The sequence below is a fragment of the Oncorhynchus keta genome, chromosome 8 (assembly GCF_023373465.1).
Source record: "Oncorhynchus keta strain PuntledgeMale-10-30-2019 chromosome 8, Oket_V2, whole genome shotgun sequence".
Lineage (NCBI taxonomy): Eukaryota > Metazoa > Chordata > Actinopteri > Salmoniformes > Salmonidae > Oncorhynchus > Oncorhynchus keta.
This window is the reverse complement of record NC_068428.1, coordinates 35,640,127-35,653,169: the sequence shown is the minus strand read 5'-3', so window position 1 is coordinate 35,653,169 and position 13,043 is coordinate 35,640,127.

Genomic DNA, 13,043 nt, shown 5'->3' with positions numbered 1-13,043 from the left:
AATGTCTCTATTATATTATGACAGACCAGCTAGATCTACTGTCTCTATTATATTATGACAGATCGGCTAGATATAATGTCTCTATTATATTATTACAGACCAGCTAGATCTACTGTCTCTATTGTATTATGACAGACCAGCTAGAACTACTGTCTCTATTGTATTATGACAGACCAGCTAGATCTAATGTCTCTATTATATTATGACAGACCAGCTAGAGCTAATGTCTCTATTATATTATGACAGACCAGCTAGATCTACTGTCTCTATTATATTATGACAGATCGGCTAGATCTAATGTCTCTATTGTATTATGACAGACCAGCTAGATCTACTGTCTCTATTATATTATGACAGATCGGCTAGATCTAATGTTTCTATTATATTATTACAGACCAGCTAGATCTACTGTCTCTATTGTATTATGACAGACCAGCTAGATCTACTGTCTCAATTATAACATGACAGACCAGCTCGATCTACTGTCTCTGTTATAGTATGACAGACCAGCTAGATCAAATGTCTCTATTATATTATGACAGACCAGCTAGATATACTGTCTCTATTATATTATGACAGACCAGCTAGATATACTGTCTCTATTATATTATGACAGATCGGCTCGATCTAATGTCTCTATTATATTATGACAGACCAGCTAGATCTACTGTCTCTTTTATATTATGACAGACCAGCTAGATCTACTGTCTCTGTTATATTATGACAGACCAGCTAGATCTACTGTCTCTATTATATTATGACAGACCAGCTAGATCTAATGTCTCTATTATATTATGACAGACCAGCTAGAGCTAATGTCTCTTATATTATGACAGACCAGCTAGATCTACTGTCTCTATTATATTATGACAGATCGGCTAGTTCTAATGTCTCTATTATATTATTACAGACCAGCTAGATCTACTGTCTCTATTGTATTATGACAGACCAGCTAGATCTACTGTCTCAATTATAACATGACAGACCAGCTCGATCTACTGTCTCTGTTATATTATGACAGACCAGCTAGATCTAATGTCTCTATTATATTATGACAGACCAGCTAGATCTACTGTCTCTATTATATTATTACAGACCAGCTAGATCTACTGTCTCTATTATATTATGACAGACCAGCTAGATCTAATGTCTCTATTATATTATGACAGACCAGCTAGATATACTGTCTCTATTATATTATGACATACCAGCTAGATCTAATGTCTCTATTATATTATGACAGACCAGCTAGATATACTGTCTCTATTATATAATGACATACCAGCTAGATATACTGTCTCTATTATATTATGACAGATCGGCTCAATCTAATGTCTCTATTATATTATGACAGACCAGCTAGATCTACTGTCTCTTTTGTATTATGACAGACCAGCTAGATCTACTGTCTCTATTGTATTATGACAGACCAGCTAGATCTACTGTCTCTATTATATTATGACAGACCAGCTAGATCTACTGTCTCTATTATATTATTACAGACCAGCTAGATCTACTGTCTCTATTATATTATGACAGACCAGCTAGATCTAATGTCTCTATTATATTATGACAGACCAGCTAGATATACTGTCTCTATTATATTATGACAGACCAGCTAGATCTACTGTCTCTTTTATATTATGACAGACCAGCTAGATATTCTGTCTCTATTATATTATGACAGACCAGCTAGATCTAATGTCTCTATTATATTATGACAGACCAGCTAGAGCTAATGTCTCTATTATATTATGACAGACCAGCTAGATCTACTGTCTCTATTATATTATGACAGATCGGCTAGATATAATGTCTCTATTATATTATTACAGACCAGCTAGATCTACTGTCTCTATTGTATTATGACAGACCAGCTAGAACTACTGTCTCTATTGTATTATGACAGACCAGCTAGATCTAATGTCTCTATTATATTATGACAGACCAGCTAGAGCTAATGTCTCTATTATATTATGACAGACCAGCTAGATCTACTGTCTCTATTATATTATGACAGATCGGCTAGATCTAATGTCTCTATTGTATTATGACAGACCAGCTAGATCTACTGTCTCTATTATATTATGACAGATCGGCTAGATCTAATGTTTCTATTATATTATTACAGACCAGCTAGATCTACTGTCTCTATTGTATTATGACAGACCAGCTAGATCTACTGTCTCAATTATAACATGACAGACCAGCTCGATCTACTGTCTCTGTTATAGTATGACAGACCAGCTAGATCAAATGTCTCTATTATATTATGACAGACCAGCTAGATATACTGTCTCTATTATATTATGACAGACCAGCTAGATATACTGTCTCTATTATATTATGACAGATCGGCTCGATCTAATGTCTCTATTATATTATGACAGACCAGCTAGATCTACTGTCTCTTTTATATTATGACAGACCAGCTAGATCTACTGTCTCTGTTATATTATGACAGACCAGCTAGATCTACTGTCTCTATTATATTATGACAGACCAGCTAGATCTAATGTCTCTATTATATTATGACAGACCAGCTAGAGCTAATGTCTCTTATATTATGACAGACCAGCTAGATCTACTGTCTCTATTATATTATGACAGATCGGCTAGTTCTAATGTCTCTATTATATTATTACAGACCAGCTAGATCTACTGTCTCTATTGTATTATGACAGACCAGCTAGATCTACTGTCTCAATTATAACATGACAGACCAGCTCGATCTACTGTCTCTGTTATATTATGACAGACCAGCTAGATCTAATGTCTCTATTATATTATGACAGACCAGCTAGATCTACTGTCTCTATTATATTATTACAGACCAGCTAGATCTACTGTCTCTATTATATTATGACAGACCAGCTAGATCTAATGTCTCTATTATATTATGACAGACCAGCTAGATATACTGTCTCTATTATATTATGACATACCAGCTAGATCTAATGTCTCTATTATATTATGACAGACCAGCTAGATATACTGTCTCTATTATATAATGACATACCAGCTAGATATACTGTCTCTATTATATTATGACAGATCGGCTCAATCTAATGTCTCTATTATATTATGACAGACCAGCTAGATCTACTGTCTCTTTTGTATTATGACAGACCAGCTAGATCTACTGTCTCTATTATATTATGACAGAACAGCTAGATCTACTGTCTCTATTATATTATGACAGACCAGCTAGATCTAATGTCTCTATTATATTATGACAGACCAGCTAGATATATTGTCTCTATTATATAATGACATACCAGCTAGATATACTGTCTCTATTATATTATGACAGATCGGCTCAATCTAATGTCTCTATTATATTATGACAGACCAGCTAGATCTACTGTCTCTTTTGTATTATGACAGACCAGCTAGATCTACTGTCTCTATTATATTATGACAGAACAGCTAGATCTACTGTCTCTATTATATTATGACAGACCAGCTAGATCTAATGTCTCTATTATATTATGACAGACCAGCTAGATCTACTGTCTCTATTATATTATGACAGACCGGCTAGATCTAATGTCTCTATTATATTATTACAGACCAGCTAGATCTACTGTCTCTATTGTATTATGACAGACCAGCTAGAACTACTGTCTCTATTGTATTATGACAGACCAGCTAGATCTACTGTCTCTATTGTATTATGACAGACCAGCTAGATCTAATGTCTCTATTATATTATGACAGATTGGCTAGATCTAATGTCTCTATTATATTATTACAGACCAGCTCGATCTAATGGCTCTATTATATTATGACAGACCATCGAGAGCTAATGTCTCTATTATATTATGACAGACCAGCTAGATCTACTGTTTCTATTATATTATGACAGACCAGCTAGATCTACTATTTCAATAATATAATGACAGACCAGCTTGATCTACTGTCTCTATTATATTATGACAGATCGGCTAGATATAATGTCTCTATTATATTATGACAGACCAGCTAGATCTACTGTCTCTATTATATTATGACAGACCAGCTAGATCTAATGTCTCTATTATATTATGACAGACCAGCTAGATATACTGTCTCTATTATATTATGACAGACCAGCTAGATCTACTGTCTCTTTTATATTATGACAGACCAGCTAGATATTCTGTCTCTATTATATTATGACAGACCAGCTAGATCTAATGTCTCTATTATATTATGACAGACCAGCTAGAGCTAATGTCTCTATTATATTATGACAGACCACCTAGATCTACTGTCTCTATTATATTATGACAGATCGGCTAGATCTAATGTCTCTATTGTATTATGACAGACCAGCTAGATCTACTGTCTCTATTGTATTATGACAGACCAGCTAGAACTACTGTCTCTATTGTATTATGACAGACCAGCTAGATCTAATGTCTCTATTATATTATGACAGACCAGCTAGAGCTAATGTCTCTATTATATTATGACAGACCAGCTAGATCTACTGTCTCTATTATATTATGACAGATCGGCTAGATCTAATGTCTCTATTGTATTATGACAGACCAGCTAGATCTACTGTCTCTATTATATTATGACAGATCGGCTAGATCTAATGTCTCTATTATATTATTACAGACCAGCTAGATCTACTGTCTCTATTGTATTATGACAGACCAGCTAGATCTACTGTCTCAATTATAACATGACAGACCAGCTCGATCTACTGTCTCTGTTATAGTATGACAGACCAGCTAGATCTAATGTCTCTATTATATTATGACAGACCAGCTAGATATACTGTCTCTATTATATTTTGACAGACCAGCTAGATATACTGTCTCTATTATATTATGACAGATCGGCTCGATCTAATGTCTCTATTATATTATGACAGACCAGCTAGATCTACTGTCTCTTTTATATTATGACAGACCAGCTAGATCTACTGTCTCTGTTATATTATGACAGACCAGCTAGATCTACTGTCTCTATTATATTATGACAGACCAGCTAGATCTAATGTCTCTATTATATTATGACAGACCAGATAGAGCTAATGTCTCTTATATTATGACAGACCAGCTAGATCTACTCTCTCTATTATATTATGACAGATCGGCTAGTTCTAATGTCTCTATTATATTATTACAGACCAGCTAGATCTACTGTCTCTATTGTATTATGACAGACCATCTAGAACTACTGTCTCTATTATATTATGACAGACCAGCTAGATATACTGTCTCTATTATATAATGACAGACCAGCTAGCTCTACTGTCTCTATTATATTATGACAGACCAGCTAGATCTACTGTCTCTTTTATATTATGACAGACCAGCGAGATCTCCTGTCTCTATTATATTATGACAGACCAGCTAGATCTACTGTTTCTATTTTATTATGACAGACCAGCTAGATCTACTATTTATATAATATAATGACAGACCAGCGAGATCTACTGTCTCTATTGTATTATGACAGACCAGCTAGAACTACTGTCTCTATTGTATTATGACAGACCAGCTAGATCTACTGTCTCTATTGTATTATGACAGACCAGCTAGATCTACTGTCTCTATTATATTATGACAGACCAGCTAGATCTACTGTCTCTATTATATTATGACAGACCAGCTAGATCTAATGTCTCTATTGTATTATGACAGACCAGCTAGAGCTAATGTCTCTATTATATTATGACAGACCAGCTAGATCTACTGTCTATTATATTTTGACAGACCAGCTAGATATACTCTCTATTATATTATGACAGACCAGCTAGATATACTGTCTCTATTATATTATATTATGACAGACCAGCTAGATCTACTGTCTCTTTTATATTATGACAGACCAGCTAGATCTACTGTCTCTATTATATTATGACAGACCAGCTAGATCTACTGTCTCTATTATATTATGACAGACCAGCTAGATCTAATGTCTCTATTATATTATGACAGACCAGCTAGATCTACTGTCTCAGATTATATCTATGACAGACCAGCTAGATCTACTGTCTCTATTATATTATGACAGACCAGCTAGATCTATATTATGACAGACCAGCTGTCTCTATTATATTATGACAGACCAGCTAGATCTACTGTCTCTATTATATTATGACAGACCAGCTAGAGCTAATGTCTCTAGATCTAATGTCTCTATTATATTATGACAGACCAGCTAGATCTACTGTCTCTATTATATTATGACAGACCAGCTAGATCTACTGTCTCTATTATATTATGACTATTCTCTATTATATTATGACAGACCAGCTAGATCTATATTATATTATGACAGACCAGTTAGAGCTAATGTCTCTATTATATTATGACAGACCAACTAGATCTACTGTCTCTATTATATTATGACAGACCAGCTAGATTATATTATGACAGACCAGCTGTATCTATTATATTATGACAGATCAGCTAGATCTACTGTCTCTTTTATATTATGACAGACCAGCTAGATATTCTGTCTCTATTATATTATGACAGACCAGCTAGATCTAATGTCTCTATTATATTATGACAGACCAGCTAGAGCTAATGTCTCTATTATATTATGACAGACCAGCTAGATCTACTGTCTCTATTATATTATGACAGATCGGCTAGTTCTAATGTCTCTATGATATTATTACAGACCAGCTAGATCTACTGTCTCTATTGTATTATGACAGACCAGCTAGAACTACTGTCTCTATTGTATTATGACAGACCAGCTAGATCTAATGTCTCTATTATATTATGACAGACCAGCTAGAGCTAATGTCTCTATTATATTATGACAGACCAGCTAGATCTACTGTCTCTATTATATTATGACAGATCGGCTAGATCTAATGTCTCTATTGTATTATGACAGACCAGCTAGATCTACTGTCTCTATTATATTATGACAGATCGGCTAGATCTAATGTCTCTATTATATTATTACAGACCAGCTAGATCTACTGTCTCTATTGTATTATGACAGACCAGCTAGATCTACTGTCTCAATTATAACATGACAGACCAGCTCGATCTACTGTCTCTGTTGTAGTATGACAGACCAGCTAGATCTAATGTCTCTATTATATTATGACAGACCAGCTAGATATACTGTCTCTATTATATTATGACAGACCAGCTAGATATACTGTCTCTATTATATTATGACAGATCGGCTAGTTCTAATGTCTCTATTATATTATTACAGACCAGCTAGATCTACTGTCTCTATTGTATTATGACAGACCATCTAGAACTACTGTCTCTATTATATTATGACAGACCAGCTAGATATACTGTCTCTATTATATTATGACAGACCAGCTAGATCTACTGTCTCTATTATATTATGACAGACCAGCTAGATCTACTGTCTCTTTTATATTATGACAGACCAGCGAGATCTCCTGTCTCTATTATATTATTACAGACCAGCTAGATCTACTGTTTCTATTTTATTATGACAGACCAGCTAGATCTACTATTTCTATAATATAATGACATACCAGCTAGATATACTGTCTCTATTATATTATGACAGACCGGCTAGATCTAATGTCGCTATTATATTATGACAGACCAGCTAGATCTATTGTCTCTTTTATATTATGACAGACCAGCTAGATCTACTGTCTCTATTATATTATGACAGACCAGCTAGATCTACTGTCTCTATTATATTATGACAGACCAGCTAGAGCTAATGTCTCTATTATATTATGACAGACCAACTAGATCTACTGTCTCTATTATATTTTGACAGACCAGCTAGATATACTGTCTCTATTATATTATGACAGACCAGCTAGATATACTGTCTCTATTATATTATGACAGATCGGCTCAATCTAATGTCTCTATTATATTATGACAGACCAGCTAGATCTACTGTCTCTTTTATATTATGACAGACCAGCTAGATCTACTGTCTCTATTGTATTATGACAGACCAGCTAGATCTACTGTCTCTATTATATTATGACAGACCAGCTAGATCTACTGTCTCTATTATATTATGACAGACCGGCTAGATCTACTGTCTCTATTATATTATGACAGACCAGCTAGATCTAATGTCTCTATTATATTATGACAGACCAGCTAGAGCTAATGTCTCTATTATATTATGACAGACCAACTAGATCTACTGTCTCTATTATATTATGACAGATCGGCTAGATCTAATGTCTCTATTATATTATTACAGACACGCTAGATCTACTGTCTCTATTGTATTATGACAGACCAGCTAGATCTACTGTCTCTATTGTATTATGACAGACCAGCTAGATCTACTGTCTCTATTATATTATGACAGATCGGCTAGATCTAATGTCTCTATTATATTATTACAGACCAGCTAGATCTACTGTCTCTATTATATTATGACAGACCAGCTCGATCTAATGTCTCTATTATATTATGACAGACCATCGAGAGCTAATGTCTCTATTATATTATGACAGACCAGCTAGATCTACTGTTTCTATTATATTATGACAGACCAGCTAGATCTACTATTTCAATAATATAATGACAGACCAGCTTGATCTACTGTCTCTATTATATTATGACAGATCGGCTAGATATAATGTCTCTATTATATTATGACAGACCAGCTAGATCTACTGTCTCTTTTATATTATGGCAGACCAGCTAGATCTACTGTCTCTTTTATATTATGACAGACCAGCTAGATCTACTGTCTCTATTATATTATGACAGACCAGCTAGATCTACTGTCTCTATTATATATGACAGACCAGCTAGATCTAATGTCTCTATTATATTATGACAGACCAGCTAGATCTAATGTCTCTATTATATTATGACAGACCAGCTAGATCTACTGTCTCTTTTATATTATGACAGACCAGCTAGATATTCTGTCTCTATTATATTATGACAGACCAGCTAGATCTAATGTCTCTATTATATTATGACAGACCAGCTAGAGCTAATGTCTCTATTATATTATGACAGACCAGCTAGATCTACTGTCTCTATTATATTATGACAGATCGGCTAGATATAATGTCTTTATTATATTATTACAGACCGGCTAGATCTACTGTCTCTATTGTATTATGACAGACCAGCTAGAACTACTGTCTCTATTGTATTATGACAGACCAGCTAGATCTAATGTCTCTATTATATTATGACAGACCAGCTAGAGCTAATGTCTCTATTATATTATGACAGACCAGCTAGATCTACTGTCTCTATTATATTATGACAGATCGGCTAGATATAATGTCTCTATTATATTATTACAGACCAGCTAGATCTACTGTCTCTATTGTATTATGACAGACCAGCTAGAACTACTGTCTCTATTGTATTATGACAGACCAGCTAGATCTACTGTCTCTATTGTATTATGACAGACCAGCTAGATCTACTGTCTCTATTATATTATGACAGATCGGCTAGATCTAATGTCTCTATTGTATTATGACAGACCAGCTAGATCTACTGTCTCTATTATATTATGACAGATCGGCTAGATCTAATTTCTCTATTATATTATTACAGACCAGCTAGATCTACTGTCTCTATTGTATTATGACAGACCAGCTAGATCTACTGTCTCAATTATAACATGACAGACCAGCTCGATCTACTGTCTCTGTTATATTATGACAGACCAGCTAGATCTAATGTCTCTATTATATTATGACAGACCAGCTAGATATACTGTCTCTATTATATTATGACAGACCAGCTAGATATACTGTCTCTATTATATTATGACAGATCGGCTCGATCTAATGTCTCTATTATATTATGACAGACCAGCTAGATCTACTGTCTCTTTTATATTATGACAGACCAGCTAGATCTACTGTCTCTATTATATTATGACAGACCAGCTAGATCTAATGTCTCTATTATATTATGACAGACCAGCTAGAGCTAATGTCTCTTATATTATGACAGACCAACTAGATCTACTGTCTCTATTATATTATGACAGATCGGCTAGATCTAATGTCTCTATTATATTATTACAGACCAGCTAGATCTACTGTCTCTATTGTATTATGACAGACCAGCTAGATCTACTGTCTCTATTATATTATGACAGACCAGCTAGATCTACTGTCTCTATTATATTATTACAGACCAGCTAGATCTACTGTCTCTATTATATTATGACAGACCAGCTTGATCTAATGTCTCTATTATATTATGACAGACCAGCTAGATATACTGTCTCTATTATATTATGACAGACCAGCTAGATCTACTGTCTCTTTTATATTATGACAGACCAGCTAGATATTCTGTCTCTATTATATTATGACAGACCAGCTAGATCTAATGTCTCTATTATATTATGACAGACCAGCTAGAGCTAATGTCTCTATTATATTATGACAGACCAGCTAGATCTACTGTCTCTATTATATTATGACAGATCGGCTAGATATAATGTCTCTATTATATTATTACAGACCAGCTAGATCTACTGTCTCTATTGTATTATGACAGACCAGCTAGAACTACTGTCTCTATTGTATTATGACAGACCAGCTAGATCTAATGTCTCTATTATATTATGACAGACCAGCTAGAGCTAATGTCTCTATTATATTATGACAGACCAGCTAGATCTACTGTCTCTATTATATTATGACAGATCGGCTAGATCTAATGTCTCTATTGTATTATGACAGACCAGCTAGATCTACTGTCTCTATTATATTATGACAGATCGGCTAGATCTAATGTCTCTATTATATTATTACAGACCAGCTAGATCTACTGTCTCTATTGTATTATGACAGACCAGCTAGATCTACTGTCTCAATTATAACATGACAGACCAGCTCGATCTACTGTCTCTGTTATAGTATGACAGACCAGCTAGATCTAATGTCTCTATTATATTATGACAGACCAGGTAGATATACTGTCTCTATTATATTATGACAGACCAGCTAGATATACTGTCTCTATTATATTATGACAGATCGGCTCGATCTAATGTCTCTATTATATTATGACAGACCAGCTAGATCTACTGTCTCTTTTATATTATGACAGACCAGCTAGATCTACTGTCTCTGTTATATTATGACAGACCAGCTAGATCTACTGTCTCTATTATATTATGACAGACCAGCTAGATCTAATGTCTCTATTATATTATGACAGACCAACTAGATCTACTGTCTCTATTATATTTTGACAGACCAGCTAGATATACTGTCTCTATTATATTATGACAGACCAGCTAGATATACTGTCTCTATTATATTATGACAGATCGGCTCAATCTAATGTCTCTTTTATATTATGACAGACCAGCTAGATCTACTGTCTCTATTGTATTATGACAGACCAGCTAGATCTACTGTCTCTATTATATTATGACAGACCAGCTAGATCTACTGTCTCTATTATATTATGACAGACCGGCTAGATCTACTGTCTCTATTATATTATGACAGACCAGCTAGATCTAATGTCTCTATTATATTATGACAGACCAGCTAGAGCTAATGTCTCTATTATATTATGACAGACCAACTAGATCTACTGTCTCTATTATATTATGACAGATCGGCTAGATCTAATGTCTCTATTATATTATTACAGACACGCTAGATCTACTGTCTCTATTGTATTATGACAGACCAGCTAGAACTACTGTCTCTATTGTATTATGACAGACCAGCTAGATCTACTGTCTCTATTGTATTATGACAGACCAGCTAGATCTACTGTCTCTATTATATTATGACAGATCGGCTAGATCTAATGTCTCTATTATATTATTACAGACCAGCTAGATCTACTGTCTCTATTATATTATGACAGACCAGCTCGATCTAATGTCTCTATTATATTATGACAGACCATCGAGAGCTAATGTCTCTATTATATTATGACAGACCAGCTAGATCTACTGTTTCTATTATATTATGACAGACCAGCTAGATCTACTATTTCAATAATATAATGACAGACCAGCTTGATCTACTGTCTCTATTATATTATGACAGATCGGCTAGATATAATGTCTCTATTATATTATGACAGACCAGCTAGATCTACTGTCTCTTTTATATTATGACAGACCAGCTAGATCTACTGTCTCTTTTATATTATGACAGACCAGCTAGATCTACTGTCTCTATTATATTATGACAGACCAGCTAGATCTACTGTCTCTATTATATATGACAGACCAGCTAGATCTAATGTCTCTATTATATTATGACAGACCAGCTAGATCTAATGTCTCTATTATATTATGACAGACCAGCTAGATCTACTGTCTCTTTTATATTATGACAGACCAGCTAGATATTCTGTCTCTATTATATTATGACAGACCAGCTAGATCTAATGTCTCTATTATATTATGACAGACCAGCTAGAGCTAATGTCTCTATTATATTATGACAGACCAGCTAGATCTACTGTCTCTATTATATTATGACAGATCGGCTAGATATAATGTCTCTATTATATTATTACAGACCGAGATCTACTGTCTCTATTGTATTATGACAGACCAGCTAGAACTACTGTCTCTATTGTATTATGACAGACCAGCTAGATCTAATGTCTCTATTATATTATGACAGACCAGCTAGAGCTAATGTCTCTATTATATTATGACAGACCAGCTAGATCTACTGTCTCTATTATATTATGACAGATCGGCTAGATATAATGTCTCTATTATATTATTACAGACCAGCTAGATCTACTGTCTCTATTACTGTATTATGACAGACCAGCTAGAACTACTGTCTCTATTGTATTATGACAGACCAGCTAGATCTACTGATCTAATGTCTCTATTATATTATGACAGACCAGCTAGATCTAATGTCTCTATTATATTATGACAGACCAGCTAGATCTACTGTCTCTATTATATTATGACCAGCTAGATCTACTGTCTCTAGATAGATCTAATGTCTCTATTATATTATGACAGACCAGCTACAGACCAGCTAGATCTAATGTCTCTATTATATTATTGACCAGCTATTATTATATTATGACAGACCAGCTAGATCTACTGTCTCTATTATATTATGA